This window comes from Lygodium microphyllum, chromosome 25, assembly GCF_053477565.2.
Source record: "Lygodium microphyllum isolate KBCC chromosome 25, Lygodium_microphyllum_v1.1.10, whole genome shotgun sequence".
Lineage (NCBI taxonomy): Eukaryota > Viridiplantae > Streptophyta > Polypodiopsida > Schizaeales > Lygodiaceae > Lygodium > Lygodium microphyllum.
The window spans coordinates 95,242,907-95,252,554 of record NC_141159.1 but is presented as its reverse complement, the minus strand read 5'-3'; the positions used below and the strand labels follow the sequence as shown (position 1 = coordinate 95,252,554).

Genomic DNA, 9,648 nt, shown 5'->3' with positions numbered 1-9,648 from the left:
TGCATTATTGATTCATGAAGAGGTGAAGCTTGACTTAGCTACAGGGTCAAGCAATTTAATGAATAAGGATGCAGTTTTTTACTCGAATCAGCACGGCTGTGGCAGGGGTTATGGATCTGGCAGAGGAGGCCAGTAGAATGCATCCTATGGTAATAGCAATCAGCAGTCATCAAATGCAAGAGGTGGTGGAAATTTTTTAGGCAGGGGAAGATCTAACTCCCGTGGTAGAGGCTCATGGCAGCAACAGCGTCAATCAGACAATCCAAATAAGGATAGGGATTGTGATTACTGCGGAAAGTATGGGCATATTGCAAAGGACTGCTGGAAGAAGTAGGGAAACCAGAAAGGTAAATAGCATGGACACTATGCTATGTCCAGTCAAGCAGATGACTCTAGTGATAGATTGTTTGCCATGCAATATGTCAAAGATAAGGCTGTTGAAAAATCATCTGATGATGCAGTGTGGTACATTGATTCAGGGGCATCGAACCACATGACCCCTCACGGTGACTGGTTCACTGATATGGTGGCTGAAAAGCATGGCTATGTATGCACAGGTGATGACACGCAGCATAGCATTGAGCATAAAGGCAAAGTGCCTCTTGTGGTTCATGATGGCAGGAAGAAAAATTTGAATGATGTATTGCATGTCCCTTCAATTACGAAGAACTTATTGTCTGTCGGTCAGATGACGGAGTAGAACTTGCAGGTTAGATTCAATAAGCATGGCTGCTTTATTGAAGAGTTTGGCAATGGTTGCAAGTTGATAGCTCGTGGTCCAGGAATGGCAGAATGTTTACTCTTGATGCTTCTTTGCCAGAGCTGAATTCTGCTATGTTTGCCCATGGTTCTGGCACTATTAGGGATTTGGAAATATGGCACAAGAGAGTGGGGCATGTCAATTTTCAAAGGCTGCAAATTATGCAAAAGAAACAACTGGTTACAGGTTTACCCAAGTTTTAATATTCAGATATTGGTCATGTATGCGAGGCTTGCCAGTTCAGTAATAAGCAGTCACGATTGCCATTTGTCAGTGCCGTTTGTCAGGCATTAAGACAGAGTACATGTCCATTGCAGTTAGTACACTCTGATGTTTGGGAGGCAGCTCATAATGTATCTATGGGAGGTTCCAGATATTATGTATCTTTCATTGATGACTACAGTTGCTATACTTGGTTTTACATATTGAAAACAAAAGATGAGGTCTTTGCTATTTTTCAGCAATTTAAAGCACAGGTTGAGAAGGAGTTTGAATGCTACATCTCTTGCTTGAGATCTGATAGTGGTGGGGAGTATGTATCAAATAAATTTGATGATTTCTTGACTGAAAATGGCATTCGTAGGTAGCTCACCTGCAGCTACACTCCGCAGCAGAACGGAGTAGCTGAAAGGAAGAATAGGGTTCTGATGGAAGCTGCTAGGACCACGATGAACGAAAAGCATATGCCACTTTATTATTGGGCAGAGGCCGTAGATGCTCCAGTGAAGTTACTATGTGATAATCTGAGTAGTGTACTCCTGGCTATGAATCCAGTCTATCATGCCAGGACGAAACACATAGAGGTACACTACCATTTCATCAGAGAGATGGTTCTTGCAGGACGAGTTGATCTTATGTATGTAAAGACATATGACCAGGTTGCGGATATCTTTACCAAGTCCTTGGGTAAAGATAAGTTCTGTGGTTTTAGATAGCTGCTTGGAGTACAGATGATGTCTTGAGCTTGAGGGGGAGTGTTAGAATATCAAGCTCTTTCATGTGTGTTTGACCGACATGAGCTGGACACAGCTAGTCTGGCTAGATTAGTTAGGTACATTAAATAAGTCGGTTCTACTTCTGGTATGAATAGTCTTTATGATCTTAGGTTGTATATGCACTAAAGTGTGTGTTGAATGAATATGAGAAGAATAGAGAGAGGAAGCATGTTGCTTCACTCTGGATTGCTCTCTTTTCTGTATCCATGAAAATGAACATGTCAGAGGGGTTTTTGTCGGAAGATCGAATCCATCGTGAGAATGAAGTAGAGATAAGAGATGGAAGAGAAGATAGAGAATACCCAAGTGGTAAACACTACTAAGACAAATCAAAATGAATTGAATCAATATGTATTGAAAGAACCTGGAATCTTCGCACTACTCAGAAGCAATCTCCAGGCATTAGATCTCCTGGAGCTTCTTCATAGAATAAAACATGCATAAAAATCACAGCTCCTTCTCTGCTGCTCGGAACCCAAATCTGATGGCTCTGTTGGCTTCGAAAGGGGGGTAAAACCCGAGGATGCTTGATCACGAATCTCCCAGATCACTCCTTCTTTCAATTCAATCTACAGTTTTCAGCTTGTTTACAGCGATTGCAATGTGCACGATTTTGTCCATCTATCCCTCTTGTGAAAATCCCATAATTGGCTGAAAAAGCAACTAGCTTTTTGCATGCCATCCTAATCTAGAAGCTTTTTTTAACTTTTTCGGATTTTTACAATAAATAATCTAAAAAATAGGCTAAAATTATCAAAAAATGTAGTATTTTCATATAATCCATGCAACTCACACTAGTACTAATGGCTCAGATCACATTGACTCTCTAGATCAATAAAGAAGTTGGATGATGATGCATTCCATACTTTTTCACACTATGTCCTCATAACATCACGACATCGCAACAGCAACTGTTGCAGTAGGTGTATTAGTAGTGAAACGAAAGGAAAAGAAAACGATATTTTGAACATATAAAAAAACAAAGAACGTAACGATCTTTCAAACGTAGTGAAAAAAACAAAATGGTATATCTTCAACAAATGACATATTTTGAATGAACAGAGAAAAGGCATCCTCCCCCGTAATTATTTAAATATGAAGAGACCTATGCCATCTCTTCGACATGCTATATAACATGTTTTTTCATTTAATTTAGTTTTTAAAGTATTGTTAAAGTTTATTCATTTTAATGTCTATTGATTTTATTTATTTATTTGAAGTGCTATTAAGCATAAAATTTGAAAATCATCATTCTTGCACGGAAAAGAGATCAACTAACCTTTTAGGCATAAGGCTCGAACTCTATCAGTGTACATATTTTCCTTTCGAGATTCTCTATGTATTTAAACAATGCTAAAATTTATCTACAAATGTACTTCACTTTAAAACATGTCACATGTCTAAAAACCATAAGTAAAACTGCTACATAACAAACATGCAAGAATTGTATATGGAACTTCAAACTCCTTTACCAAGTTGCATCTGTCAACCTAGTTACATCCACTAGCAAAGCATGATCGTTGGTAGGTTGCCACTCCATGTAGAGACATATGTACATGGTACATGCACATGGCAACCTCCAAACATATACACATTCTCCCAAGGAGCATATTCTCTAGAGGACAAGGGATGATGTTTCCCTTTGGAACCTCGCAAGTTGCAAGGTGAGTGAGGCACACTTATGTGTAGATGATGCACGAGACGCTTATAAGAACCAGGTGATAGAAGGTTTTAAATATAGCAAGTCTAAGCATAATGAAGGCCAAGTGTTAGAATCCTCTCCCCGAGAGGAATAATACAGAATGACTTTGTATGTAGGGAGCCACAACAGCAAACAAAGAGCCACAAAAGCAAAATCAATGAAATGCTAGGGTGTATTGTACCCAATTATGCACGGCGCATCTCACGCGAGTGCGATGCATGTCGTCTAAAAGAAGATGGCACAGTACTGGTAGTGTTCAATCCCTTGCAGCTCTCTTGCCATCCACCCATCCTTATCCACCACTAATCCATGCATCATAAGCTCAGCTGCAGATGTTGAGATCTCTATCACAGTTTGTGTAATCCCATGACCTCATATATCAAGGTCAACGCTTTGGCCATCCACTCATGATTGGCTAAGGGAGAGGGAGGAGCAATCGTATTTCTGATTACTGAAGGCTCACTATTCAATTGATCCAACGCATGCTTTGTATCAGTAGTAGGCAGTCATAACTCTTAATCCATCCATAATTGCTTGCCTAATCCTTCAATACCGACTCCCTCCATCAGACATTAATCCTGCACATATCCAGCTTGATGCCAATCGAATGATCAACCATGGCAAGGGAGCAATTGCAGTTGCTTGCCTAATGCTTCAATACCAACTCTCTCCATCAGGCATTCATCTTGCACGTATCCAGCTTGGTGCCAATCGAATGATCAGCCATGGCAAGGGAGCAATTGGAGTTGCTGGCCAAGTGCTTCAATAGCAAATCTCTCCATCAGACAATCCTGCAGACATCCAGCTTGGTGCCCACTGAATGATAAGCCATGGCAAGGGAGCAATTGGAGCTGCTTGCTTAAAACTTCAATACCCACTCTCTCCACCAGACAATCCTGCATGCATCCAGCTTGGTGCCAACTGAATGATCAGCTATGTCAAGGGAGCAATTGGAGCTACTTTCTGCTCTCGACAAGGCCAGAACACAATGGTACCACTTCACAGCCATTGTGATAGCAGGCATGGGCTTCTTCACAGATGCCTATGACCTCTTCTGCATCTCCACAGTAACAAACCTTTTCGGCAGGCTGTACTACTACAGCCCAGGCTCTGACAAGCCATGACGCCTGCCACATGACATCTCCGGATGGCTTGGAGACAAAATGGGCAGGAAGAAGATCTATGGTGCAACCCTCATGCTCATGGTATTCTCGTCCGTAGGCTCTGCTCTATCCTTTAGCAGCGACCCTAAGTCAATTATGATCACCCTTTGCTTCTTTAGATTCTGGCTTGGATTTGGCGTTGGGGGTGACTACCCCTTGTCAGCTGTTATCATGTCAGAGTATGCAAACACATCTACCAGAGGAGGCTTCATTGCTGCTGTCTTTGCTATGCAAGGCATTGGCATCCTCGCGGGAGCCACAGTTTCGATCATTGTGTCTGCTGCATTCAATAACGCCTATCCCCGTCCATCTTTCAGCGAGTCTCCGCTGGAGTCCACACCTCACCAGGCACATTACGTGTGGAGGATCATCTTCATATTTGGTGCCATTCCTGCCCTTTTGACATACTACTGGAGGATGAAGATGCCGGAGACGGCACGATACACAGCCCTGGTGGAAGGCAATGCCAAGCAAGCTGCCATAGACATGACAAAGGTGCTGTCTATGGAGCTTCAGCCAGAGCAAGAGAAGGTGGACAAGATTAGGTCTGACAACTATGGTTTGTTTTCCAGGCAATTTCTGAGGAGGCATGGTCTTCATCTCGTAGGGACAACCTCCACATGGTTTCTTCTCGATGTAGCATTCTATAGTCAGAATTTGTTCCAAAAGGATGTGTTTTCTGCTATTGGCTGGCTTCCCAAGGCAGAATCAATGAATGCAGTGGAGGAGGTCTCCAAGATAAGCAGGGCACAGGCTCTCGTGGCCTTATGCTCGACCATGCCGGGCTACTGGTTCACAGTGGCCACGATAGATTGTTTGGGAAGGTTCTTCATCCAGCTGATGGGGTTTACCATGATGACAATCTTCATGTTTGCATTGGCCAAACCCTACTACACATGGAGGGATGGGCAACATAAAATTGTATTCCTTACCCTGTATGCTTTCACATTCTTATTTGCAAACTTTGGGCCGAACAGTACGACCTTCGCCGTGCCGGCAGAGATTTTTCCAACAAGGATGCGGTCCACATGCCATGGCATATCAGCTGCTGCAGGGAGGCTGGGGGCCATCGTAGGAGCATTTGGATTCTTGTATGCTGCCCAGAGCTCAACTGAGGGAAGCCAAGACCCAGGGTACCCTACTGGATTAGGAGTCAGGACCACCCTTCTCCTCCTGGGAGTCATCAATGGGCTTGGAATTCTGTTCACATTCCTCATCCCAGAAACCAAAGGGAAGTCCCTGGAGGACCTATCTGGCGAGAATCTCGAGATGGCTGCAACCCCGACGATATCCATAGGCACCAGAGTGACAAGATCCCAAAACAGGCTCGTTTCCTCAGAGACCAGTTCTAAAACCATGAATCAGACAAGACTCCTATGCAAGGTGGTTTCTGAGGGGCCTTATTCCATCAGTGTAAGGAAGCCTCAGAATAGGGTGGTTTCAGAGGAGGGGGCCTTCTCCTTCAGTGTGTCAAAATCTCTCAACAAGGTGATTGCTCACGACCAGATACATCGAACAACTCAGGGCAAGGTGGACTCTGAAGTTTCTTCACCGTCCAGAACCCCCCCACTAGAGGAAGAGGAGGAGCGTCAATACATTCCTGCTCACGAGCTTTCTTTTAGAACTGCTCTCTGACTCATCTTGTAGGGGGGATATGCTCACTCCTGCACACAGTAATAATTATCCAGCACAAAGGTGTATGGGACTGACTGAGAGGGCACTTGAGAATTGGTGAGCTCACAGCCTCTCTCTCTCTCTCTCTCTCTCTCTCTCTCTCTCTCATTAGTGCTCTTGACATTTTTAACTTGTTGGGTACTAAAGAACACATTTTTTCATTCAGATCCGTTAACTATTCAGCTTTCTTCTCCAATGTAAGTTCAAACCAGGAAAGGGAAACTCTTGACAAAAAATGGAAAGACTATCTTGTATCAATGTCTGATGCACCTAGAGTCTATGTCGTTTGTTTCCTTTGTTTTGAAACCATGCCTCACCAAGGCAAAACATTCACCACTGATTTGAGATGACCATGCAACTTATGTTTATCATGAGATACTCTACATGACTGATCATTCAAGGGTCTAAAAGGTTAAAGTTCCCATTGGCAAGTTGTATGCACTTTACATGCTACATTTCTTGGATAGAGATTTGGCAAAGTCTTGTGATACTTTGTACATTTCCATTAATTTGCAACTACTATTGGGTCGCACCTTGGCTCCATGGCCACGTTCGGCATGAAGGGTCCATGCAATCTTGGGTGCTTAGTTGTTGCATATCTACTTGATGATGTGTGTTACCATCCATCCTTATATTGTATCCCATGTTGGTGATGCACATGCTTTTTATATGGACATTTTACCCCATGACTATGATCTTCTAAATATGCATTATCATGACCTCATTCCCCTTGTACATTTCACTTAATGTATTGCTGATGAATAGTACCATTATCATTGATAGGACATTGATTTTGGCTATGATGATAATCAAAGGAGCATCTCTCATGTCATCTTAGATCAAAGGCCAATGGAAATTCATGCTCTAGTTGTTGCATATCTACTTTATGATGTTTGTTACCATCCATCCTTATATTGTAGCCCATGTTGGTGATGGAGATGCTTCTTATATGGACATATTACCACATGACTATGATCTTCTAGATATGCAATATCATGACCTCATTCCCCTTGTACATTTCACTTAATGTATTGCTGAGTAGTACCATTATCATTGATAGGGCATTGATTTGGGCTATGATGATAATCAAAGGAGCATCTCTCATGGCACCTTAGATCAAAAGCCAATGGAAATTCATGCACTAGTGTTTGGAGGACATTGTCATATTTAAATGGTTGCTTGTAGACAAGTGATATAAGGTTGGGCCACATCCACCTCACATATCCTTTTGTAGATGGATAGAGATTTGTGAACCTAGGAAGTAGTGAGCCTTGCAAGGACTTGTTCCCCCTAAGCATGTTTGCAACTAGGTTGGAAACTTGTTATCACATCACAAGTCCCCATGGCTTTTGGCTTTACAACCACAATGAGCAATGGGAGAGAGCATAGCCCAAAGTGGTTACCAATCAAATCAACATATTAAATGGTAAAAAGTGTAACTTTTCACTTTTGGACACTTGCCCAAGCAAACCAACCAATCTCATTAGCCTTTTCATGCTTTAAAGACATAGATCTTTTAATTGGAGTGGCATGTTAAATGAATGCACAAATTCTTTTTGGGTACTCAACTAGGTTTAGCACCCAAGACTTGGTGGGAGTAGGCCCAAAGTAGATGGATAGGCTCATTTATAGGTGATTCACTCCCTCACATGTCTTGGCAATTAGAAAACTATACTCATCACAAGTAGACCTTCATTGAGGCCCTAGTATAATAAGGAGTTCCAGCTAGGTTTTCTCACAAGGAGTTGTTTCCAAGAATGTCCCTAATTGTGAATTCCTAAATGGGGGGGGGGGGGGGGGGGGGGGGGGGGGCGGGGGGGTGTTAGAAACCCTCTAGTATTATAAATAAAGAACCTTTGAAATGTGTCCTTATTAACCTACTCATCTACATGTTTAGGAGCACATTTTTTTGTTAAGGTGGAGGAACCCTATTGGAAAAATGAGCTTAGATGTTTCTTTACAACATGGAATTTTCAAGAAAATCAAATCCCCCCTCTCAAAAAAGAACAAAGAAACAAAAAACCCTCCTAGGAAGTGGCCCTAGGACCTTCTCCCTTTAGAGTGGTCATCACGAAGGATAATATTTGTCCCTTTTATTTTGTATTGTGTGTGAGTTCTATCACATAAATTTTCCTTTGTTTGTCAACACAGGAATTTCTTAATAGAATTATATTTTCTTAGAAGTAAGTGCCCTAAGTCATAAACATAATTTGGAAGATATTAAAGTACTAAAACAATGCTATATTTGACTAAATGCAGGCTAGAATCCATTTATTAATGTTCTATATTTTATATAGATTACAGTTTTTGAATTCACTAAGAGGTCTAGTCCTTTTTACCCAATCATATTAGTGCACTTAGTTTTGTAAAAGTTCATATCTAATTCTTTGGCCAATTTGCATCACATTTAGTATAATTATAAATCAGGCCAAATGAGCACTCCATCCAAAGTCACCCAAATGTTATCATGACCTTTGAGAGAGCACCTTCAAAAAACTTTAAAAACCATTCTTGTTATGTAGAGAGTAATCAATAATTGATATATGTACCATTTGTCTTGAAAGAATCTAACCTAGAAATACCTATCCTATCTAATTTGAGCCTTTTAAATCTCTCTCTCTCTCTCTCTCTCTCTCTCTCTCTCTCTCTCTCTCTCTCTCTCTCTCTCTCTCTCTCTCTCTCTCTGGGTTTAGTTTGTAGACCAATTATTTAAACCCATCCTTGTTGAGTAGAGCTTTGAAGGGAATTCAAGAGACTATCATAAGACCTTTGCTATGTAGCACACCAAGAACTTGAAGAAGAAGAATAAGAATGTGTAAGAAAATATAAGAATGGTGGTCTAGAAGCAAATCTTTGATATCATACAAGTCACTATTGAATGGGACTTATTGAAGGAACAAGAGGTGGTAACTAGCCATATCATATCCATTCATCAAGGTATGTATTTAGAAGTAATCCAAGCTTCCACAAAGCTAGCTTAGGAGAGGTGATGCTGCAGAGAGCTTGAGGAAGAAGCTACCAATAGCAAAAGTAACTATCCAACACAACTTTGTCACTACCAAGTGAAAAATTTTAAGTGTATTGAAGGATGTCTCATTTGCACTTATAGAGATGCAAACTATACAAATTGGAAAATAAAAGAAATGGCATTCACAATAATACTCACTTTAAAAGAGCCTTTCACTTCTCGTGTTAGACTATGCAAACTAGAAGGAGAAAAAAATGCAATACTAGAGCCACCCTAAATTGCTTCTTTGTCACCAATCTATGATGATCAGTGGGATATGCAATCATTAGTGAAGTCTTGAGAGTGCCTCAATGTACTTCTTGAAGAAGAACCTATTTCAAACAACA

General features: G+C 41.3%; 1 pseudogene; it reads left to right on the top strand.

The window, feature by feature from the left end:
• The first annotated feature begins 3,502 nt into the window (after window positions 1–3,502).
• Window positions 3,503–6,904, top strand: LOC148014519 (low affinity inorganic phosphate transporter 1 pseudogene; annotated as a pseudogene).
• Window positions 6,905–9,648: the final 2,744 nt, after the last annotated feature.